General features: G+C 39.3%; 1 long non-coding RNA gene across 6 annotated transcripts in view; it reads right to left on the bottom strand.

Moving 5' to 3' along the window:
- Positions 1-25858, bottom strand: part of LOC144322242 (uncharacterized) — a 76798-nt gene that overhangs the window by 27512 nt on the left and 23428 nt on the right. For all 6 annotated transcript variants that reach the window (XR_013387834.1, XR_013387833.1, XR_013387830.1 and 3 more), the window contains exon 3: positions 15102-15214. This is a non-coding gene — a long non-coding RNA (uncharacterized LOC144322242). The remainder of the gene's footprint in view (positions 1-15101; positions 15215-25858) is intronic.

Below are 25858 nucleotides of genomic sequence, written 5' to 3'. Positions count from 1 at the left end.
CCCAGATTTTACCCTATGTATCTCTTCATCTGGCTATTCATCTGTGTCTTTTATCATATCCTTTAATAAACTGGTACACTTAAGTAAGCATTTCCCTGAGTTTTGTGCACAATTCTAGCAAATAACCAAATCAAAGGCAGATGAGATCCTGGGGACCTCCAATTTATAGCCTGCAATCTCCTACTTGCAACTGGAATCTGAAGTGGGTGATGGTCTCATGGGACTGAGATCCCTCAACCTGTGGGATCTGGTGTCATAATTGAGTTAAATTCTAGGATACCCATCTTGTGTCACAGAGAATTGCTAGCTGTGGGGAAAAATCCCCACACATCTGGTGTTAGAAGTGTTGTGTGAGAGAGCAGCAGTGTGGGATTAAAGGAGAAACACAGAAGGGAAGGACTGGGTATTTACCCAACTCACAGGGTAAAACCTCAGACCCTTCACAGTCCTTGACAGTGCTACACTTGAACTCTGTAATACTTCTGGCAGAAAAATATCATTTTATTGTATTTATTAGACAACCACTGTGTGACAGATACTGCAATCTGACCCTGAGGATAGAAAAGTTAAAAAGACATGCTCCTACATTCAAATACTTTATACTCCAGTGTAGAAACAGGACCCAGACAATTAAAATTCTTCAAGATAATTTATAAGCTGGCATTTATGAAAACACAAAAGACAGAAAACATAAGCCTGTTGAAGAGTTGAAAGAAGACTTCAACGAGGTGGCAGAGATAAAGATTTGCCTCAGCAACAGGAGAAAGGGTATTACTGCCACATAGATGTAAATTCTAATCAACAAAAGTCCAAAGTCTGTTCTAATTATCTCCTGGTGTATAGCAAAGGATCCTAAACTCAGTAGTGTAAATAACAACCCTTTTGTTATGTTTGTTGGCCTGTGAAACAGGAATTCAGAGAGGAGAGCAAGAACAGCTTATCTCAGCTCCATGAGGTCTTGGGCTTCATCTAGAAACATTTCAGAAATCTATAAATGGTTACGAGTGGCTCAGATGCCAGAGGACTGGAGTCATCTGAAAGTTTCTTCACTCATGTTCTGGTGCTTGGGTCAGGATGACTCTAAGCCTGGGCTCAACTGGGACTATGGATAGGAGGATCATACATGACGTCTCCATGTGGGTCGAGAGTCCCACAGTATGGGAAAGAAGCTTATCTAGAGAGGGAATAAGCTGCACAACTCTTATGATCTAGTTTTGGAAGCCACTTAAGCATCACTCTGCTATAATCCCTTGGTCAATGTAGTCATAAACTCACAATGTAGTCATATGGATTTAAGGGAATGAGATATATTTATCACATCGTAATTGGAGGAATTCCAAGTATCATGTGACCATATTTTAAAACCTCTAGAACATGTTTGGAGAATTATAAACAGTTCATTACTATCAATTGATAAAGTGCCACCAGGGGATACATCTGAACAAGTAGGCAAGGCTATATATTATGGAGGGCATTGTTGACCTTGTAACCTCTTAAAAAGAAACTCAGATTTTGTGCTGTATGTGATTATGCTAATTATCAACATCACTATAGACAAAGAGAATCATTAAAGGATTTTAAGTAGTAAAATGATTCAAGATTCTAGCACAAACGCTGGCACATGGCAAGCTTTGGGATAGATATTTTTGACTGCAAATAACAGAACATGCAATTCAACCTGGTTTAAAAAATAAAGGTAACTTACTGGTTCATGTAAGAAAATTCCCCAAAAAAGACCGCAGGCATGACTTGAACTAATTTCTTATCACTAGGGTTCTGGCTTCATTTCTCTGTGATTTTCTTGGTTCTGCTTCTCCCTGTGTTTACTTTACCCTCAGACTGCATTTCCTCATGGAGTAAATACAACTGTAATAATTCTAGGTCTCATATCTGCATGTTATACCATCTACAGGGTAAGAGAACACCCTTGTTCTAACATTACAGGTAGAACTTCAGATTCCCTGTAATTGTTAGGATTGGGTCAAATATTGCTTAGGAATCAACCTATGTGTCAAAGGAGTAGAATGGCTCAGGTCACATGCTTCATCTGTAGAATCACATGGATCCCAATGTGGAAATAAGAGGCTTATGGAAAGGATAAAGATCGAAATGAGTATTGATGACTAAAGAACAAATGTACAAGTTGGCTTCTTTAAAAATTTGCTAGACAAAATAAATAAATAAATAAATAAATAAATAAATAAATAAATAATATAAAAAAAAATAAAAATTTGCTAGACAGACAAATAATTTCTAGCATTAATGATACTTGTGACCAAATTTGATCTCTCTGGTACAAGTGCAAAGGAGATGGGTGAGACAATACAACTAGAAGCAAGGATACTGCAGAAGTGATGTCCAGAAGAAGGGATAGAGAGTGAGGGAGTGAGTGGGTATGTGAGTGATTATGATGCCTTTGAACTTGTCCTTCCTGAAGATGTAAAACTGAGAATCTCTGGTATATGCTCTTCCTCCCTAATAATTTCTAAAATTTCTCATGACCTCAGCTCTCCTTCTAACACAGCTATACAATCCATTCTTATCCATCCTTTGGTTACCATTTTTCTTATGAAGACAATTCCCTCCAGGGTCACCAGCAACCTTTGGTTTGCCAAAGTCAGTGGGCATTTTATAGACTTGTTCTTATAGGACTGGCTGATGTATCTGAAACTCTAAAACTACTAAAAGCTCTATAACCTGTATGTCTGCAGCACCACACTCTCAGGATTCTTAAAACTTTTTCTCTTTCTTTCTAGCTTCTTGGTCCTGGCCCAGAGCCTTAAATATGAGTGTTTTTCAGAGACTTTTCTTGGTTTTACTTCTTTTCTGACTCTAGCCCAGTACTGTCCAGGAGCCACTAACACATGTGGCTCTTGAGCATTTGAAATGTGCTAGTCCAAACTGAAATGTGCTATAAGCAGAAAATATACTCCAAATTTCAAAGACTTAGTACAGAAAAAAAGTCTCTCATTTTTTTTTTACTGCATACATACTGAAACGCTAACATTTTGTATATGTTGGGTTAAATAAAATATATTACCAACATTAATTTCAACTGTTTCTCTTTAGTTTTTTTTTATGTCATTAGTTCTTTTTTTAACTGCAGAATTTAAAATTTCATATGTATTTAAAAATACATTTCTACTGAACAGTGCTACTCTAGACTCTCTCTGGGTGGTCTCATTCAGGATCATAACTTCTCTCAAAACTATCTGAATCTAATTTCCTTTCTTCCTTGACTTTTGGACTCCTATGTTCACCTGCTGACTTGGCATTTCCATTTGGAGAACAGATAATAACAGCAGATATTTATATTTATGGCTTTCTGTGTGCCAAGCATCATTCTAAATACATATATTAAGTCCTTTATAGTCTACTACAGCTCTTTGGGGGTAGGTATTATTATCTTCTCTTTTACAGATGAGGGAACTAAAAGCACAGAGAAGTTAAGAAATGTCCAAGTCCACATATCTAGTAAGTAGTGAATACCAGACACAAGGCAGTTCTGTCTCCAAGCCCATTCTCCCTATGCTATGCTAGAGAGCTCTAGATAGCCCTCACAAACCCCAAACTCCACCTATCTACATTTATGGGCCTTCTTGCCCTCTGCTTCTACTTCCAGTTGGGCTTGGCCAATGAGAGATCCCAATGGCAGCCGAGGGAGAGCCCAAAATGAGGTCAATGTTTAGCTATCTTTCTTCATCTCCCTACAGGGCTGCAATGAACTAGATGCTTCCCTTGTTCCTTGATGGAGGCCACAGTTGACAGACAGCCCTATCTCAAGGTTCCAGTAGCTTTTCCTTCCAGATCTTGGATTGGTCACAGCATTCCTTCTCCCACCCCACTATTAGTCCCAAGAGGCTACTTTATTCCTTGAGATCTTTACACCCTACCCATATCTTTGTAAGTAACTTAATTACTAAACCCTCCTCAAATTACTCAACCTAAGCATGATTCCTGTTTCCTGTGGGGACTCTGACCAAGTCATACATGTTCCTTTTTTGTACTCTGTAACTTAGTTTGTGGGACTCATAAATATCCAGTCACCTAAGCTAAAACCTGGGAGTCATATTCTGTTTTATCCTCCCCTCCCCCAGCTCCTATATCCAACCTTTACTAAGTCTTGCTTATTTTGCTTCCTAATGGTACTATCTTCTTTAGGCCTTCACCATCTCTCCCTGTATTAGGGTACCAAGTGCCCAGTGAATCCTACTCAAACCTATCCTCAGTAGTACAGCTAAAGTGAACTCTCAAACACGAAAATTTCAGCAGGACCCCCACCCCTACCCTATCCTTGTTTGAAATGCTTCCATAGGGGCACCTTGGTGGCTTATTCAGTTAAACATCCAATTCTTGGTTTCAGCTCAGGCTGTTATCTCCTGGTCATGGGATCAAGCCCCCCACAGGGCTCTGGGCTCAGCATGGAGTCTGCTTCAGATTCTCTCTCCCTCCCCCTCCACTCACTCTCTCTCAAATAAATAAATTTAAAAAACTTTTTCTTAAAGCTACTGAAATGCTTCTATTTCTCCATGCCTTCAAAAAGCCCTGCTTCCTCTCTAAGACCACATCTCATCAGTGTTTGCCTGACAGTTCATCCTCCAAAAGCAACAGACTGTTCTTGGTTCCAAGGTCACAGCACTAACACATTGTTTTTCATCTCTGTGCCTTCTCAGTTTGCCTATGCTCACCACCTCCACCACCACTCCTACCTACTGCCAGCATAGCCAACTCTTGCTCATCCTACACCATTCTGTCTAGAGTGAACTGAGGTATTCCAAATGACATCACTTCATGCATGCATTCACATAACTTACTCTGGGTAAGGATTCTCTCTCAGTGCCATGTGCATGCCACCCTACAGCACTTTACCACACTGTCTTTTCGTGACAGCTTTGTATGTCATTTCCCCTTGAAGGAGGCAGAATCTGCCACCTCAAAATATGCTCTTGGCATAAGGATTACTTTGAGCTAAAGGCACTTGAAAAACAGCAGGTACAAGAAAGACATCTACCCTTTCTTCCTGAAAGCAAGAGATAAAGATCTCATATGAAAGATGTCCTCCCTATACCAAGAAGAAAGATACACTCTTACCAGAAGTGAGAAGCTGTGGCAGACAGAATTGTGTACAAAGAGATCTTATTAAAATACACTCTTCTTGGGACACCTGGGTGGCTCAGTTGGTTAAGCATCTGCCTTTGGCTCAGGTCAGGACCTCAGGGTCCTGAGATTGAGCCCTACTTTGGGATACCTGCTTAGTGGGGAGTCTGCTTCTCTCTCTCTCTCTGCCCCTCCCCCATCTTGTGCTCACAATGTCTCTCTCATTGTATATCAAATAAGTAAATAAAAATCATTAAAAAATAGACTCTTCTTTAGTTTTTCCCATATATTTTAGTTACTTTTCCACAACTGCCTCTCTTCATTCAACCTAATAAATAGGCACTTTGGGGCAGCCTGGGTGGCTCAGCAGTTTAGCACAGGCTTCAGCCCAGGGCCTGATCCTAGAGACCAGGGATCGAGTCTCAGATCGAGTCCCTGCATGGAGCCTGCTCCTCCCTCTGCCTGTGTCTCTGCCTCTCTCTCTCTCTCTCTCTCTCTCATGAATAAATAAAATCTTAAAAATAAATAAATAAATAGGCACTTTGGTCTTGCTATTTTTTTGGTCTTCATTTCCTTATGAGAGCTCCTGTGTCACATAAAACTTACATTAAATTTATATGCTTTTCTCTTATTAACCAGTCTTGTGTTACAGAATTCTAGCTGAGAATCTAGGACAAGTAGAGGAGCCAATGTCCTTCCCTATCTTCCCAATCACCTTCACATCCCCAAGCCTAGCCCAGTGCCCAGCACCAAGTACATGCCCAATAAATGTTCTGTTGAATGAATACACATAAGATAAATATATCCGACCACAGAAAATGGAAGTCACTAACAAAGGTATATAATTTTTATAATGTGAGTCCAGACTCAACTTTTACCTCAATTTTATGGCAATTCCAAGAAACTGTCCTTCTGAATCACCAAATTCACTATGTATTTCAAGTCCCAACCTCAGTTTTGTTGAGTACTTCAAACTGGTATTTCTACACTGGGAACCTGTAGAGACATGCACTCTACCCTGTAAGAAATTTATATTTTTCTTCTAATCTTTTTCCCTAAATTGTGTTTTCTATGGGTAATCTCTTAGCTTTTCCCTGAGTGGTGTGCTTTTGTATGCAGGAATCCTTCCTTCAGTTTTTTTTTCCTTATTTCTATAGGCATTATTTTTTTTAATTTTATTTATTTATTCATGATAGTCACACAGAGAGAGAGAGAGGCAGAGACACAGGCAGAGGGAGAAGCAGGCTCCATGCAGGGAGCCCGACATGGGATTCGATCCCGCGTCTCCAGGATCGCGCCCTGGGCCGAAGGCAGGCGCCAAACCGCTACGCCATCCAGGGATCCCTTTTTCCTTATTTCTAAAAGTACCCCTTTATTTTTTCTTTTTCACTAAATTTGAAAACTTGTGGTGCTTGACCTGCTGCTTATCTTATTGACTGTATTCCACATTTTCAAAGGCACTTTATTCTGCTTTCCAAGATGGCTTTTTAAAGATTTATTTATTTGAGAGAGAGAGAGAGAGAGAGAGAAAGAGAGAGACAGCATGCGCACATGAGCAGAGGGAAGGGCAAAGGGAAACTTGGAAGAAGTAGACTTTCTGCTTAGCAGGGAGCTCGACATGGAACTCAATCCCAGGACCCTGGGATTATGATCTGAGCTGAAATCAAGAGTCAGATGCTTAACTGACTAAGCTACCCAGGCGCCCCCCAAGATGGCATTTAACAAGCGGACTTGACCATCAGTCCTGGTATACAAATCACTGCAAAGGAAGGGATCATTTCTCTAGGTGACAGTTTTATAGCATTCTTTCTCTCTACTTCCACCCTAGACCAACCCACCCAAGGAAAACTGATCACTTCTTTTAAAAGTTTTAAACCAGAGAGACTGATTATTTTTCAGGGTTCCATCAAATGTCTGTTTTTTTGCATTTTCAAGTTACGTTTTTTTTTTTTCTTCCTTTTTTTATCTTAAGAGCCCTAAGTGAAAATTTACATGGAAGGAGAGAAGGGAGACAATGTATTTCAAAGTTACATTTTTTATATTCTTTACTAGCCAGTAATTAAAATGTATTCTATTTAAGCTGTTCTTCCAGAATAAATCTCCTTTACAAAATTGCAAATTTTAAATGTTTTTTTTTTTAAATAACAAAAATCCCACAAAGAAGATATGTACTATTCTTGGATTTTCACCTTCCCCCATGTCCTTCCTTACTTCACTGGTCTGTGGGTAATCAAATGTGCAGAAGCAGAGACAAACCCTAAAACAAGTGCTGTGTTTCATGTCCTACCCAGGCCCTTCAGTCTTCTTCTGGGTCAGATTCCAGCTAGTCCACTAAGCAATGGTAGCTACCAAGATCGTAGGCCAAATATAAATATACTCTTTCTTCAGGAAAAAAAAATCAATATTATTATTCTACCTTATTACATTTATGCTAGAAAATATCCCATAGAACTATTGACTTAAATAAAACACTTGACTGGCTTTTTTTTTTGACTGGCTTTTTACAAGGAAATAACTTACACACCTGTGAAGCTCTTGTTCCAGATACAAAACGCCTAAAGTGAATCTGATAACAAAAGCTTCAGATATCTTTCTGTGGACTCCTTAGTCAAGCATAACTTAAGAGGGCCAACTCTATACTGACCAAATTATTTATCCTTTAGTTATACTGAGCGAAGTTTGTTACTGCTGTATTCCTGGAATTACAAAGGTATGTAGCAGCAGGTTTGGCATCATGGGCTGGTGACCCATGCAGTTGCATAAGGACCCCCATTTGAAGAGCTTTGTATGCTTATTTATGATCTGCTGTTGCTATCTTGAAATTCCTTTTCTTTTAAAGATTTATTCATTTATTTTAGAGAGAGACAGAAAAAGGGAGAGTGGGTGGAGGGGCAGAGGGAGAGAATCTTTAAGGTGACTCCCTGCTGAGTGTGAAGCCCCACTTCATCTCACAACCCAGGAGATCATGACCTGAGCTGAAACCAAGAGTCAGCGGCTGAACCAACTAAGTCATCCAGGCACCCCTGAAATTCTTAGTTTCTAAACAAGGCACCCTAGGTTTCATTTTGCACTGGATCCTACCAATGATGTAGCTAGTCTTGCTGGGAGGCAGGAACTATGAAGCACAATTTGGGGAAAAATAAGCTTAATCCTCTATACATTCTTTTCAGGGACTTAGGTCAACCACATTCCAGAAAACAAAAGGATTCCCTTTTATCATCTTGGTTATTTTCTTTACTTGGGTCATTTTATATGAAGATGAATACAGTATCCTAAGGACAGTAAGAGAGGATCAGAAAAAGGAATAATCAGGTAAACTTATTTTTTATATTACAGAAAATGATACAATTTTGGTGGGAATAATGCAGTTAGTGATTTTTTTTAACTATAGATCTTGGGATCTTTTTAATCCATTTAAATACAATGTAAGTCTAAGCCACTACAGAAACTTTTAGGGCAACAACTATGTAAGATTGCTTTCTTTTCAGTACTTAAATTTTGATAAAGGCTTAAATTTATTTAAATTTTAGGGAAAACTTTTTTTTGGAAATTTGATACTGATGAATTCATTGATTTGGTTCTTAGGCCTGCTCTACTCTGAGAGGCAGTTGAACATAGTGTGAAAATCAAGGTCTTAAGAACAGATGGATTTCAAACCCAGCAGAATTTCCTTGCGCACATTCCTTAAAGACTCTGAACCTCAGTTTCCTCAACCTTAAAACTAAGTGACTAGGGGTGCTTGGGTGACTCAATAGGTTAAGCATCCGACTCTTGATTTCGGCTCAGGTCATGATCTCAGGGTCATGAGAGCCAGCCCCACATAAGACTCTGGGGTCAGCAAGGATGCTCTTATGATGCTCTCTCTGCCCTTTCCCCTTCCTCTAAAAAACAAAAACAAAAACAAAAACAAAAACAAAACAACAACAAAAACAACTCAAACCAAAAAAAACTGACTAAAACTCACCTCATAGGGTTGTTGGGGAAATTAAACAAGATAATGCATGTAAAATATGTGACCAAGTGCCAAAGTACCAGGATTTCAGTCTGCTGCTATTATTGTTATTATTGTTGCATTGTTATCAATATTATTCCTCTTCCCTCTTCTCGTGGAAGGCCTGTCTAAAATGACCTCATCAGGGATGCCTGGGTGGCTCAGTGGTTTGGTGCCTGCCTTCGGTCCAGGGCATGATCCTGGAGTCCCAGGATCGAGTCCCACGTCAGGCTCCCGGCATGGAGCCTGCTTCTCCCTCTTCCTGTGTCTCTGCCTCTCTCTCTTTCTCTCTCTCTCTATCATAAATAAATAAATAAATAAATAAATAAATAAATAAATAAATCTTTAAAAATAAATAAAATAAAATAAAATAAAATTACCTCATCCTTCTGTTAGCTTCTATAAAATATTTAACATCAGGGTGCTGCAATATCCTCATTTGTGAAATGGCTGTTAACCTAGTATATAGCACCTAGCAGGTACAGGCACTTAGTAAGCAATATCATAAAAGTTGGGTTGGGGTATAGGACTTTGGGAATCTGTGGCACATTATCTTGTTTTAATATGAATTGTATCACATCTCTTGCTTTAATGTGAATTGTATTTGACCTTTTAAAAAAAAGTTGACTTCTCTGATCATGTATAAGAAATAACCAAAATACTTTTCAGTTCTCAAAGCATCTTCATGCATTATCTCATTTTATGAGGTCATGCAGCTGGAAAATGACAGAGGCTGGAATCCTGACTCTAAATTTTGTGATCTTGGGCAGCCCGGGTGGCTCAGTGGTTTAGCACCTCCTTCAGCCCAGGGTGTGATCCTGGAGACCTGGGATCAAGTCCCACGTCAGGCTCCCTGCATGGAGCCTGTTTCTCCCTCTGCCTGTGTCTTTGCCTCTCTCTCTCTCTCCCTCTGTCTCGCATGAATAAATAAACAAAATCTTTAAAAAATAAATAAATAAAAATAAATTTTGTGATCTTTCTTCTTCATCACCTACTTATTCTATCAAATATTTGGAGACTTATTATAGTGCTGTCTTCAGGAAAATTGTGCAAGATTACCTATAATAGATAGCTAAAAGCACTCTCAAGTCAAGAATTGTTCAGTGCTTAGAAACTAAGCTCCCCCCCGCCCCAGCTTGTATCCCTGTGTCATAAATTTGTCAAACTGGAGAGAACAGGATCTAGATTGTGAATACAGAGAGTCATACTCAGAGTCAGTAGGGACTTTGTGAAGATAAATGTTCTCAGTCCTATATATAATCAGCTCTGAACTTATATAATGGTATTGGTTTAAGTTCTTAATTTTACAAAAGCCTTATTATGTCTTTTTTGCAAGCAACAAATAAGAGCAACCCATTTCCATGGTAAAAGCCCTTTTCTTATAAAAGGTTCCCCATGGTAGACAGTACTTGGGAGGGATTTGTCTAATCGCCTCAGTGTTCTCACTCCCTGTTCCAGTAACATACATTTGGCCCCAGCCCGCTACTCGTGATATGAAACCCCATGCTCCAGTCCAAACTCACCTTCTTCAGGTGACAATCAGGCAGGGCCTGAGAACTCTCAGAGGGCTGCATTCCCTTAGGCTGCAATGGATATCAATTATCCATTGATAATGGATAAGGGGGTCCTCATCACACCCTTTCAGTCTCCAACAGGGCCTATGAGGTATGGGCCACATTTCAAGACAACACTCCATATTATTTTCTTGGTAGTCAGCTGGGGAAAACTAACTCTTCTCTTCAAGCCACAAAATTATGAGAAATGGCTGAACGAATTCTCATCACAGGTTTAGTTACAGCTCCTCTTTCTTGCATGCTAAGCCTTGGCACAATTTGTAGAAGGGTGGTAATAAACATAAGTCAGTCATGTGAAAATCATTGCTGCCTAGGTTATAAAACTTTTGGATTTTATCCTTTAATTCTCTAACTGGCCCCTCTATAAGCTTCCATATGGGATTTTTAAAAAATATAATTATAGAAATAGAGTTTTGACCTCCTCTAGCATAAATGAAACAAGAAAGATATTCTACTTTCCTTTTTTAAATCTTACTGCCAACAAGCTCTGAGATACCATGAGAACAATAGCAACTCTTATGGTTAGCATATTTGCCTCCTCCTTTCCTTTGTTCCTCTTTTCCGTTTTATCATCTTTTAAAGTTGGTTCAAGTAGTTTTTGAGAAAGGTAAAAATAAAAATGAACCATCACATATGTATGCAAGGAAGGTTTAGAATTTTCCGAAGGTTTTCAAAAACACCTTCAGAAAGAAAAATATTCCAAATATCTTGCAGTATACTTGGGGAATAAAGAGGTAGACTAAATCTGTCTCATCCTCAAATCCATAGCCTAGAGTTGTGGTTCTCCAGAATTTTGTTTCAGTAGGTCTGGGAAAAGGCCTGGATATTTGCATCTCTAACAAGTTCCTAAGTGATACTGATGCTGCTGATCAGTGACCAAAATTTGAGAACTATTGACCTGAAGCAACTTCTCATCCTGTAAGAGAGACACATAAGTAAAGAAAATATTTATAGGGATCCCTGGGTGACGCAGTGGTTTAGCGCCTGCCTTTGGCCCAGGGCGCGATCCTGGAGACCCGGGATCCAATCCCACATTGGGCTCCCGGTGCATGGAGCCTGCTTCTCCCTCTGCCTGTGTCTCTGCCTCTCTCTCTCTCTCTGTGACTATCATAAATAAATAAAAATTAAAAAAAATATTTATATAAAGTCTACTCAAATAAAGAGACAAAATAAAGGAGAATAGAAGGTAAGTACCAAGGTGTAACACAAATATTGTAGAAAATAAAAGTTCAAAAGCCTAGGGAAGCCAGAGGCCTGGAATAGCCTGCAAGGCTTTGGAAAAGGAGATGAGCCTGAGATGAAAACCAGGTGGGGAAGGCAGGTCAGGTAGCAGGGGCAGATCTGAACAGTCAGGAGGCAGAAATGTTTACAGTGTGTCTAATGAATGGTGCCCACAAAATGTACTATCTAAAGAGCTCAGTCAACATTTGTTGACTAAATGAAGAATAAAGAGGCTTGATTGGTAGAAACAACAATTTTCCTCCAAGTAACAGTGGGAGGATCATGGAGATATGATCAAGGAAGGACTGAATTATGATGAGTTTTGAATATGAAATCAAGAGGTTTTAGTTTTTTTAAGCAAAGAGAATTCACTGACATGTTAGGTTGATTTGAGTAAGTAAAATTTTCAGAACCTAGTATAATGATAGGTAGGTATTATATATATTAATACTAATAATTACCAGGGCACTTGGCTGGCTCAGTGGGTAGACATGGGACTCTTGATTTGGGGGTTATAAGTCAAGCCCCACACTAAGTATGGAGATTACTTAAAAATAAAATCTTTAGGGTATCCTGGGTGGCTCAGTGTTTAATGCTGCCTTCAGCCCAGGGTGTGATCCTGGAGACCCCGGATCGAGTCCCACATCAGGCTCCCTGCATGGAGCCTGCTTCTCCCTCTGCCTGCGTCTCTGCCTCTTTTTTTTCTCTCTCTCTCTCTCTCTCTCTCTGTGTCTCTCATGAATAAATAAATAAAATCTTTTAAAAAAAATCTTTAAAAATATTAGTAGTTAGTTAATATTAATATATAGTATTGATTGTGTTATTGATTATAATAACTAATTAATATTAATATTATTGATTTCTTGTGGCCCCTCTGCCCATAAATTAATGCAAAGGAAGAGAGACAGTTCAAGTGAGGCATTAAAAGGAACAGGTCTTAGACTGGTATATGAAAAGGAGTAAAGAAAACCAATATGAGTCCATATTTTCAAGCCTGGGTGAGAAGAAAGATAAAATCACTAATATAAGGAAATATGGAGTCAGGGAGAGGTTTGGGAAGAGATGATGAGTTCTGTTTTAAAGCAAGATACCAGAAATGGGGTGGGGGTTGGGGGTTGGTGTCCAATAGTCAGTAGAAATGCCACCTTTGGTTTGGTAAGAACCCAGGGCTGGAAGTGTGGAGACATTCTCATGGAGGTAACACTCTAGTCATAAGAAAGGAGGTAGTAACCCCATGCCAGCCTTTCCTCCCTGACCCCCCTCAGTCCTGTACATCTCTCTCAAGTTCTGACGGCTCTGGCAAGTCACAGCTGAAAGCCCTGCCTTAGCCCTATGTCCTGGGCTGTCACGAAGCCATACCTCAGTCACAAAAAGCCACACGTGTGGACTCCTCTGGCTCCAGCCTGGGTCCAGAGGCCAAAGGGCTTTGACAGAGTTCCCAGAGCCTGGAACTTAGCAGCCTGATCCTACAAGCAACTCTGGCAGGCCTCAGCCAGTGGCAGTGGACACGACAGCAGCAAAGCCCTTTTTCACCATACCCTGGGGGCAAGTTCTGCCAAGAGAGGGAAAGATCAGGCCAGGGCTGGGGCCCAGACAGGCAACCAGCTCCTGCTAGATTCTGAATGCAAGTTGAAGGCAAATCAGAAGATATTACTCTAACAACCAAGGAAAGCAGGAATGTCAAGGCAGGGATGGTGTGAGGTCCTGAGGATAGTTCAGGAATAAGAATCCTCACAGGTCCTCTGGTGAAGAGGAAAGACTGAAGAGAATCCAGGGGAGGTGAGAATGAAGAGTTCCTTCAAGTTTAGAGAAGAGGTAGAAAAGAGAGGAACATGAAAGCTAGAGGCAGTTTTTTTTTTTTTTTTTTTTTTTTTTTTTTTTTTTGAGAACAGTAGGATTTGGTAAACTGGAGGCTCTAGGGAACAGCAAGGGGATTCATTTGTCACCAGAACAAGAGAACTAAGATTACACCATGACTTAGAGTGAAGAGGAAGAAAACAGAGTCTTTAGAAGACTTACAAAGTGAAATAAAGGAAAAATGAGTATTCCTTCTATCTTTGAGTTGAAGATGACTTAGCACATCTACATGTGTGACAGATCACCACACACAATTCTCGTGTGCTACTGACTCAGAATCAGCATATACCTATTGTACAATTAGCTTTCCAGGTGTTGACAACATTCAGCCAGTTTGGAGAACTGGTACAGTGGATGTGGAACAGGCACTCTGATCCAGGGAGCTGTTTGGTCTTCCTGCTGCAAGAACAGAGAAGCGCGGGAGTGAATAGAACCATGGGGCCTTGTGGGATCAAGGTCATAAGTTGCATGATAAAAAATGGAAAGCAGGGGGATCCCTGGGTGGCGCAGCGGTTTGGCGCCTGCCTTTGGCCCAGGGCGCGATCCTGGAGACCTGGGATCGAATCCCACGTCGGGCTCCCGGTGCATGGAGCCTGCTTCTCCCTCTGCCTATGTCTCTGCCTCTCTCTCTCTCTCTCTCTGTGACTATCATAAATAATAAAATAAAAAAAAAAATGGAAAGCAGAATTTTGAAGATCTAGCATGTTTACAGATGCAGGATCTGGAAAGTAGCAAGGAAGCCCTGATCATTAAATCCCAAGGTAATTTAGCAGTAAGATCAAGAGGAGGAGATTGGACACAACAAAATTTGCACTTTGAAATTACACTTTGAAAAGGGCCTGAAAATAGAGAGGACTGATTTGCTACTTAAATCCATATACCTGTAAAAATTTCCTGAGTGCCCACTATGTGCTAAGTACAATGTGAGTAGTTTTACAGTCATAATTTTAATCTTAATGAAGAGAGCATAAGGCAAGCATTATCACCATTTTCCTGGGAGCAGCTTAAGCTCTGAAAAGTCAAACACCTTGTCCAAGTTTCTAATCCAAGCCTTCTTTCTGTGATGTGGTCCTGTTACCACAGAATATTCTGCATTCCTCTCGCTATTCCTGAAAACCACGCTAGTGGAGACAGCCTGCCTGATAACCTTAACTACACTTCTGCAGCTTGCAGGCCTCGAGGAACACCAAGGTTGATCATAAGGAAGGAATGATGCAATTTTCACGCTTTCTTTGACAAAAGGATATAGTGCTTATTCCATTGAAATAAAGGAGCAATTAAACAAATTCATGGGTTACAGTCTTGCTTTCCTTCTATACTAAGAAATATGGGAAAAACAAAAGCAGACTTTGAACTCTCACCATGTTCTGTAAAGACATATTACTTTAAAGTCAGAGTGAGTCAGCCAAAGAGAGGTCATTCTCAGCTTTTCCTGAAGCTCTGTTTTCTCAAGCATACTCCCAAATATTGGATCCTGAAAAAAAAAAAAAAAAGGTTTATGATGTCCAAAGTAAACCAGCCAGAGGCAAGAGTAGCACTCAAATGTCTTTTTAATCATTACTTCTTTTCCTCCCACTTCTCAGCATGTACACCTAACTGCCAACCCACCAGGTGGTTGTGACAAGCAATTCAATAACTTCAATAAATGTAAGGACATCAATATCGCCAATGTATTAAAATACCTAATTGTTACCCAAACGAGCAGGACATCACAATGAAATCCTGAAAATAATACTTTTAATTTTTTAAATTTCTTTTTGGAATATACATATATGTGTATAAAAGTATATGTGCAATATGTGTATGTGGATATCCAAACACACACACACACAAACTTTTCTTTCAGTTCTAACATAGAACTAGTGAGCTACGAAAATGCTAGAAACATAAGGTTACTTTTCCAACTTCAGAAACAGTAGCAGTGGCCAGGAAGAAAAGAGAGGATCTCTGTCAAGTCTGGGTGTGACCCCAGGTTTCTGTGTTCTTTAAGGACCAGAACAAAGGCGTGCAGAGGGCCAGGCAGCCTTGGTTGCGTTGGCAGTCGAAGTTCAACATGCCCTGTTTTCATCTTCCTTGGAAAGGACCAGAGTGCCAGGTGTGATTTTTTGGTTCTCTGCCCAGGTTTGCAGGAATTGCAAGTGGTGCCAGTCACATTCAGTCACGGCCAGAAAGAGCATCCTGATCGTGAGCATATTGTACTGAGTCAGAGGAGGCCCCAGGCAGGCACAGAGAGTTCCAGGCACTCTTTTAGGGATAACATAGAATATCTTTAGGATTCAAAGGAAAAAGTCTTCATGAGGATTGACCCTGGCAAAGAATAAAACTATGATTTTTTTTTTGTACTTCAATTGCAAGTGTCTTTTTCATAATGCAAAATCCCATGAACATTCTTTGCCCTTCCGTTTTTGCACTGGTAGCCGTTAAGATGGAAAACTGGACTATTTAATTGATCTTATGACTTCTTGAAGCACTATCATTTCCTTAAGGGAAAAAATTAAAGGAAACCAATGTTGTGCAGACTATCCCATTGCTAACAATGTTGCTGTTGAAAAAATTGACTGATCCTTCCTAAAATGGGTACTCGTTCATTCAAAAACATTTCTCCTGTTTTAAGTCTTTGGGCAATTAAGAAAAACAACAGTAACCCATATTAAAATGATTAAGTATGAAGATGTTTGCTATTATAGAGACAATGCTTCAGAACTAAATAAATGTAAAAGTGAAACCTTTACTCACTGTGAAAGAGTAACAGTGATGTTTTCATTTTGAAAATATATTCTACAAATGAACTTCTCAAAATATATTCTTTAAGTCCTCAAGAATGTATGACTATGGAAAAAAATAATTACCTCTTCAAGTTGAGGGGAGAAAAATCGTTGGAACAGTTTAGGCAATGCCTATCCAAAAAAAAAAAAAAAGTTTCTTGGACCACAGTTCATTCTCTAAACCTTCAAAAGCCTATCATTTATCATTAATTTTGAAATAAAACAGGAAATACCTGTACTAAGAGAACCTTTGAAAACAAGCAGAATAATTGGCAAGGAATATTTGGGGAGGCACTGACAATAATGTAATGCCTGGATTAGTCTTGCAAAAAAACATGAAACTGTAGCTGGGAGGCATATGTAGCTAAAGATTCAGCATTCCAATGCTGAGCATTGTAACTCAGTTCTCTTGATATTCTGACATATTCTTTAACAAGAAGCACATGGAAGATGTTCCCAGAAGCCAACTGCAGAGGTCCTGTGTGAATCAAACTTCTGCTGGGACAGAGCTCACAGATAGAACTGGCATAAAGCAGTTCAAGTGCTGTGTTGCTGGGTAGTTTTTGGCAATGAGGAAAAACACTTCTAAACCATATTATGTGTGGGGTGTCGGGGTGGCTTCAGTTGGCTGAGCATCAGACTCTTCATTTCGGCTCAGGTCATGATCTCAGGGGTGGTGAAATCCAGCCCGATGTTGGGCTCCACCTGCTTAAGATTCTCTCTCTCTTTCTGCCCCTCCCCCCACACAAAGACAAAAACATGTTATGTGTGAATGTGTGTACATGGGTGTGTATGTATGTAATCCTAGCCAGCTTCATCCAAAAAAGAACTCTGAGATAGCAGAATTTGCCTTTTAACCTGGCTTCATTCTTAAATTACAAACATCAGTCTTTGGGAAATAAAAGTTTATAGGATTATTATTGTAATATCCATCTAAAATGCCCACACTTCCTTTTCCCCAAACAGACCTTGGAATTTCCTACCTTGTGTCTTTTTTTTTTTTTTTTTTTTTTTTAAGTAAGCTGTGCACCCAACATTGGGCTCAAACTCATGACTGGGGGATCAAGAGTCACATGCTCTACTCATTGAGTCAGCCAAGTGCCCCCTCCCTCAACCTGTGTATCTTAACTTAGAATACTTTCCAAAGTTCCTTCAAATGGTACATCTTCCAATATTTGCAACTAAATATGATCTCCTTCATTTTGTATTTTCACCTTTTTTTAAAAAAAGATTTTTATTTATTCATTAGAGACACACAGAGAGAGAGAGAGAGGGGCAGAGACACAGGCAGAGGGAGAAGCAGGCTCCATGCAGGAAGCCCAAGTGGGACTCGATCCCAGGACTCCAGGACCACGCCCCGGGCCAAAGGCAGGCGCTAAACCACTGAGCCACCCAGGGATCCCATTTTCTCCTTTCTTATGACACATTTTACTTGACCTTGAATTAAGCCTATTAAGTACACGTGTATTCTTCACCTGTTTCCCTCTTCCTTCATTGATACAAACACCAGATAGTAAATTTTTTGGAGGAAAATGCATTCTTCTCATCTCTATAACACTGCTTAGTACAGAGACTTCTGTAAATAGCTGGCACTCAAAAAATGTTTGATGTAAATTTTCCTGAGTTGAATTTCTGAACTTTTTAATAATGTTTATTGGAATGAGAGAATTCACTGTTGATGGTTCTTTGGATCTATTCAGAAATGTTTTTTCTCAAAAGCATTTCATGTATTTACTTTTTCTCTTTTTGTTTCCATATTAGTTACTGCATCTCTTTCTTCCCTACATTCCTCTCTTCCTTCTTACTTCCAATAGTAATTGAATACCAATTTTCAGGAGTTAAATAACACAAAGAGAAATAAGAAAATCTAGACCAAAATTTAGAATTTAATTGTTCTGACAAAGCTATAAATCATATTCTAAATTAAGGCAGAGACTAATCTGATATATTAGTCCTTAACAAAAGATACTTAAAAGTATTACCCTCCTCCACAAAAAATCCTAAGTAATCAAACTTTAAATTAATTCCAAGTTTTTCCTTAAACCATGGAGGTCCTTTCCATGCCATTGATTTTTCCATCAGGAAATAAAACCATTCAAAATAGAACAATGGCTAATCCTAAACTACATTTGAGAAAACAGACTGGGAGAAAGGTAGTTCTGTCTTAACCCTCACCCCCTTCCCACAGCCTCAGTGCCTAGCATTGAAAAGACAAATTGCCCAACCATTCTAATCTGCCTCAAAGATTAAGAGAAAGTTATTGTTTTGTTCACAAATATTTATTGAACACCTACTGCATACCAGGTGTTCTAGGTGCTAAATTTAATGAAAGAGAATAAAAAGCTTTTTAACCCAAAATGAGTATAACATGTTCTACCTATGAAGGAAGTCAGCTTAATCCATAGCAGTGGGGAAATAGGGTTGCCAGATAAAAATACAAGATGCCCACTGAAATTTGAAGTTTAGATAAGCAATGAATACATTTTTGTGTAATACATGTTTATGCAGTATCTGGGATATACTTACACTAAAAATCATTTATTGTTTAACTGAAATTCAGATTTCACAGGGTATCCTGTATTTTTATTTGCTAAATCTGGAGACCTTACTGGGAAAGGACTGGCAGAAGGATTCTGCAGAAGCTGGTTGGGGCTGGAAGAATGAAATCCAGGATAAATGGCCCTAAGAGTAGCAGGCTGGCACAGGGAGGATAAGGCTTTAAGTACACATAAATAATACATAGCAAGGGCAGGAGAATTGAGAAGTAGGAGCTGATTATTTTGCATAATGAAATTATATATTATTATGGAGCCAATACTGAGTAAGTTAAAAGAATAGAAGGGACACCTGGCTGGCTCAGTGTTGGAGTGTGCGACTCTTGATCTTGTAAAGAGTCGTTGTAAGTTTGAGCCCCATATTGAGTGTATAGAATACTTAAAAATAAAATCTTTTTAAAAAATTTTTTAAATTTATTTATGATAGTCACAGAGAGAGAGAGAGAGGCAGAGACACAGGCAGAGGGAGAAGCAGGCTCCATGCACCAGGAGCGCGATGTGGGATTCGATCCCAGGTCTCCAGGATCGCGCCCTGGGCCAAAGGCAGGCGCCAAACTGCTGTGCCACCCAGGGATCCCTTAAAAATAAAATCTTAAAAAAAAAAGGAAAGGAAAAGAATTTGGGTAAGGTAGTAGAAGGCTGGAACCTAGGCAAAAAATCCCAATTTTAGTTGTTCAACACTTCTGTGATAATTATTCCTCTTCATCTTCCCAAATCTATGGCAAAGTCTGCTGCAAATACACATTTATGTGTCTGTAAAAAGAGGAAGAATGTATTAAACAGTAATGCTGACTTCAGTCTTCAGCACTTTAATTCTTTGAGGTTCTAGCCATATAGTTTTATTGCAGACAGGGAGAGGTAAACTAGGCCAATACTTTTTGTTTTAGTTCTACTTTGTTCCTGGTACCCAGCTGAAGCTATAGGATGCTTGGTCTTGTGGAGATGGCTAAGAGAGCTCCTCATCCAGAGGCAGGGAATCTGTGTCAGCTCTTGTCAAGAGTCCTAGGGCAACCCACGTGTTTGCAATAAGTACCCAGAAGAAAGCTACCCTTCACTTCCTAGAAGCCAGTAAGGTTCTGCCAAACTTCATGTCTGTGGATCTTATTCCAGGGGCATGTAGAAATCATTTTCTATTGACTGTTTCCAAGGGTTGAAGCCAGCAACTGGTGCTTCCATGCATTATCAGATGACAGATTCCTAAAAACCATCACAAAAAGATGAGCCATATCTGCTCAGCCCTTTTTTGATTAGGTCTCTAAAGAAGGAAAGAATGGGAAAAAAGGTGATGTTTAAGAATTCTCTGCGTATTTTACCTATAGTGTCCCATTTCTCTTATATATAATTATACATAACTGCATAACTGTATGGATCTGATTTGTCTATCTCCTATAGTTAAACATAGATAATTGAGATATGACAGTATGTAACTGGTTTCTTAACTGCCTAAAGCTAAACACACCTAGTTAGATAAAGTAGACCTAAGGGATAGCAGGGCTTTCTCATTTTTTATTATTGCATACAGAGTAAAAGCACAAAGGTATACAGGTCTAAGAATACTTGGCTAAGCAGATTCATGCAGTATATATTAAGTGTCTACTATGACTCAGTCATTATCTGGACATAAAGACATTAGAACAATAAGCAGGGTCCCTGCCCTCAATAATGGGTAATGAAGTAAAAAACGCATGTTGAAGTGGTTCTATTCTCCAGATTACACAATGCTGGGGTTATTCTTTCAAAAGAAAGGGCTAGATGTCAGAATCTGCTATGGTCTGCTTGGAAAAAAAAAAAAAAAAAGAAAGGAAAGAAAGGAAAGAAAGGAAAGAAAGGAAAGGAAGGAAGGAAGGAAGGAAGGAAGGAAGGAAGGAAGGAAGGAAGGAAGAAAGAAAGAAAGAAAGAAAGAAAGAAAGAAAGAAAGAAAGAAAGAAAGAAAGAAAGAAAGAGGGATCCCTGGGTGGCGCAGCGGTTTGGTGCCTGCCTTTGGCCCAGGGCGCGATCCTGGAGAACCGGGATCGAATCCCACATCAGGCTCCCGGTGCATGGAGCCTGCTTCTCCCTCTGCCTGTGTCTCTGCCTCTCTCTCTCTCTCTGTGACTATCATAAAAAAAAAAAAAAAAAAAAAAAAAAAAACTACAGAAAGAAAGAAAGAAAAGAAAGGAAGAAAGGAAAGAAAGAAAGAAAGAAAGAAAGAAAGAAAGAAAGAAAGAAAGAAAGAAAGAAAGAAAGAAAAGAAAAGAAAAGAAAAGAAAAGAAGGGGATCCCTGGGTGGCGCAGCGGTTTGGCGCCTGCCTTTGGCCCAGGGTGCGATCCTGGAGACCCGGGATCGAATCCCACGTCAGGCTCCCTGTGCATGGAGCCTGCTTCTCCCTCTGCCTCTGTCTCTGCCTCTCTCTCTCTCTGTATGACTATCATAAATAAATAAACAAATTAAAAAAAATAAAAATAAAAAAGAAAAGAAAAGAATCCTTAACAAATGTTGTATAGATTAACTGTATTGCTCAGGGGATAGAATCTATGTCTTATTATCAGGGCTGGTCATACTATTAATGGGCAGATACCTGCCTACACGATAACACTTTGAGAAGGTATGTATGGTCCTTGATGGCAAATCATTTTCCATTACTTGCTTGACTTGGAAGACCACAACTTACTGACAAGTTAAGACCTGGAGCCAATATTGGGCATTATCACTCTTAGCAGGATGGCAGAAAGAAGGCCTAAGCAAATGGATTAGAGGATCAAAAATTGAAACGGAATCAGGGAGGCTTTGCTGGGCTGGCCCTGTAAGTAGGAGTCAACCTGGAGCCATCCCAAATCAGGAGTGAAGAAAAATGACTACTTTAGGGTTAATGCTATTGAAAGTCTCTGCTAATCCTGAGAATGTACCCAATCCCCTGGCATGTCAAGGAAAAGAAATCTTGAAGAATAGATTGTGAAGCTTTCTTCATAATTCAGAAGTTGAGTTATTGATTTGAACATGGTTTTTTTTATACCATAGGGATGGAAAATTGGCACGAGGTCCATTGAGAATGGCAATGTGCAGGCTTTCTCCCAGACTGCCAAGCACATCAAGTACTATTTCAGGCTCCCCAAACCCACCACATCTTTTGGTTTTCCCTGTTTGAACTCAGCTCTTATCAGGAGCCCTGTCATGAAGATCCACTAACTGGAAATGATAACTCCATCCTCCCAATTCCCTTTGTTGACCTCTTTTATTGCATTTACTGTACTTTACGGTGAGTTATTATTTGTGTGCTCCTTATTTCTCTTACTAGATGGGAAATTGTTGGCAGGAAAATGTGGTGGTTAAGGACATACGCAAGTCAGACAGATCTAGAAGAGCCCCACCCAGGCCACTTAATAACTGTGTGACCTCAAAGCAATAGCCAAGTTCTCTAAGCCTTGATTTCTTCCTCTAAAAATGGGTATTGAATAGTATGTGAAATATCAATAGCACCATACATAGAATATAGCACTCACGAGCATTAGCCAGTTTCTTTAGATCCTTTTCCTTTGTTAGTTAATATAATAATTTCAGTCTCAAGAAACCAGTGTTCTTAAAGCCATTTCCCTGAAGAGAGTCCTGCATTGTAAAAGTTACATAAACTTTCTCAAGGTTACATTGCTGGTTGGTAGAAGAATCTGAATTTGAACCCAAATTGTGTCCAGGCCACCTCCTTTTCTAGGACAGTAAGGAACCTCTATTTGCTCACTATAGTCACAGTCACAATAACTGACTTATACGTGGGTTTTTTTTAAATGACTTTCTTTCTCTCTTTCTTTCTTTTTCTTTCATTCTTTCTTTCTTTCTTTCTCTCTTTCTCTTTCTTTCTTTCTCTCTTTCTCTTTCTTTCTCTCTTTCTCTCTCTCTCTCTCTCTTTCTCTCTCTTTCTCTTTCTTTCTTTCCTTTCTTTCTTTCTTTCTTTCTTTCTTTCTTTCTTTCTCTTTCTTTCTTTCTTTCTTTCTTTTTCTTTCTTTCTTTCCTTCCTTCCTTCCTTCCTTCCTTCCTTCCTTCCTTCCTTCCTTCCTTCCTTCCTTCCTTCCTTCTTTCTTGAGAGATAGAAAGTGAGTAGAGGAGGGAGAGGGAGAGAATCTCAAGCTGACTCTGTGCTAAGTCCAGAGCTTGATTCAGGGATTGGCATCATGACCCTAAGATCAGGACCCTGAGATCACGGCCTGAGCAGAAACCAAGAGTCAGATGTTTAACTGACTGAGCCACTGAGGTGGCCCTATACTGTGAGGTTTTATTGACAACTTTTGTGTCTTCCCACCTGCCTCCCATGAAACAAATAGACTCCATCCGGTAGAGATGGACCTTGGTTCAAGTATCCCTGTGTTCATCACAGAAGTAGAATTTAGTAGGCATTCAAGGCTTTATAACTTGAAAATTGAGAATAATTACTATTTTTAGTTCTGAGCACTGATTTGTTAATATAAGAAAATGTTGAAATTAGTCTCATACCAAAATATTTCACTGATGCCACAACGCTGAAATTCCTAAATACCGTAAAGTTTAAGAAGGAAATAATTAAATTACACTTTCTGAAAAGTACATAATAGTTTCTAAAATTTATTTCTCTGTATGTTGAGAATCAAAGTCAGAGAATACTTCATTTAATTTTGTGGACATTTTCCCCAAAGAGGTTCAGATGATGATGATGACACTAAATCCTGCTAAAAATCTCTTCAGTTTAGTTATTCTTGCATGAAAAAAGGCAGGCAATGGAGATTTTAAAACACTTAAATAACATTCTAATGCAAAACTGAGTTTTAATTTTTAAATGAGCTACTTTGTAAAAAAATGCATATAGTTCCTTTTTATCATTCCTCTTTTTATTTTTTAGATTTATTTATTTATTTATTAGAGAGAGAGAGAGAGAGAGAGGCAGAGGAAGAAGCAGGCTCCATGCAGGGGGCTCAGGGTCTCCAGGATCATGCCCCCCGCTGAAGGTGGCGCTAAACTGCTAAGCCACCAGGGCCGCCCTTATCATTCCTCTTTATTCCTCTACAAATTCTATCACAAACATAAAATAGTAATTTACTGTTTTTTTTTTAAGAAAGTATTTCACCAAAGAGAATTAAAATAACAATCACTTTTAATTGTTTTCTGCTCAGACACTGACCATACTTCCTAAATTAGTTTATGCCATTACAGAAAATATTTTAGCTCTGAAATATTGAAATAGTCTCTTTTCCACATATTTTAAAACTTCTCTTAGTTGGTCCCAGGTATTCATTTCAGTGGAGTTTTTCTTTGGTCACTCAATAATTCAACCAACATTTACTGAGTGTCAATTACATGCTAGGCACTGTGCTCAGTGCTGAGGGACACAAGGCTGAAAACACATTCCCTACACTCAACAATCTCTCAGCAGACATTTAATGAATAATTTTATTTTCCTGTTAGAGTAAAATAAGCAGATACAAATTCCTCTAAGCATCATTAAATAACCTCTATTTTAAGTATGTCTTTCTTGATGTAAGACTCCACTATTTAATGCACTCAATGCACTGTTGAAGATTTTTAACCCGAATCTGATGTTTTATTAGTTTCACCTCAAGCTACATTTGCTGATACCAAGGAAGGGTTTTGGTCATTTATTCATCTGATAAATATTTAACTGTCACTGTTTATAAGGCAACATGTTCATTTCTCTGCAGGCTAAAACCCACCAGCAAGTGGATGCAAAAATTTAACGGAAAAGGTAGGTGCTTGAGCTGGGACTTTGGGTAAGTAGAAAGGAGAACATATTTTCCAGTTACTGGCACTTGTATCAGGGTTAATGAGGATGATGCTCATTTAACTGAATGAGTATTTCCTCTGCTTGAGGGATTTGCCAGCCACCATGCCAGGTATTTATTACTAAATAGTTTTTTATCCAGAACCCTTTCCTGCTTCCCAACCCTGAAAATACATTTAAATGACCAAGAGTATTCTATATCCACCTTCTTCAAAGATTCTAGACAGCTTCCATCAGGTTCTAGCTTCTTGCCTCTGGTCCTTTTTGAGTCAGGAATAGTTACCAAAATAATAACAGGGGCTGGCATGGGGTGTAGATAAAAATGACTCATGTTCAATATTATTCAAGTCTTTGATAATTTCACTTATATAACACAGAGTGTATTTGCTCTTTTAAAAAAAATTAAAAGTTAAAAGCATATATAACCACACTCTCTGGGCACCTGGGTGGCTCAGAGATTGAGCAGCTGCCTTCGGTTCAGGTCGTGATCCCGCAGTCCTGGGATCGAGTCCCACGTTGGGCTCCCCACAGAAGCCTACTTCTCCCTCTGCCTGTGTCTCTGTCTCTCTCTATCTCTCATGAATTAAGTAAATAAAATCTTTTTTTAAAAAAACAAACGCCCATTCTCTGGAGTCAAAGGCAGTTTCCAGCTCCCATAAGGGCCTTCCAAGTATTAACACCCAAAAATGGAGGAAAAGAAAAAGAAGCCAGGGAGAGGGACAGCCTTTTCTTTAAAAAAAAAAAAAAAATTATTTATTCATGAGAGACACAGAGAGAGGCAGAGACACAGGTAGAGGGAGAAGCAGGCTTCCTGCGGGGAGCCCGATGATGTGAGACTTGATCCCAAGACTCTGGGATCACGCCCTGAGCCGAAGGCAGATGCTCAACCACTGGGCCACCCAGGCGCCCCAGGGACAGCTTTTCTAATTCAGATTTCTCTACACTCCCACTCCCAGCTTTTATTTGCTAAATTGCTCTTTCTCTCTACACTTATTCTACATTACATCCTGCCATTCTCCCTCAGAGGCACTGAGTGTAACTTCTTTAGCTGGAAGGT

Source organism: Canis aureus, chromosome 10 (genome assembly GCF_053574225.1).
Source record: "Canis aureus isolate CA01 chromosome 10, VMU_Caureus_v.1.0, whole genome shotgun sequence".
Classification (NCBI taxonomy): domain Eukaryota; kingdom Metazoa; phylum Chordata; class Mammalia; order Carnivora; family Canidae; genus Canis; species Canis aureus.
Note: the sequence above shows the minus strand (reverse complement) of the source record. Positions and strands in the feature narration are given on the sequence as shown.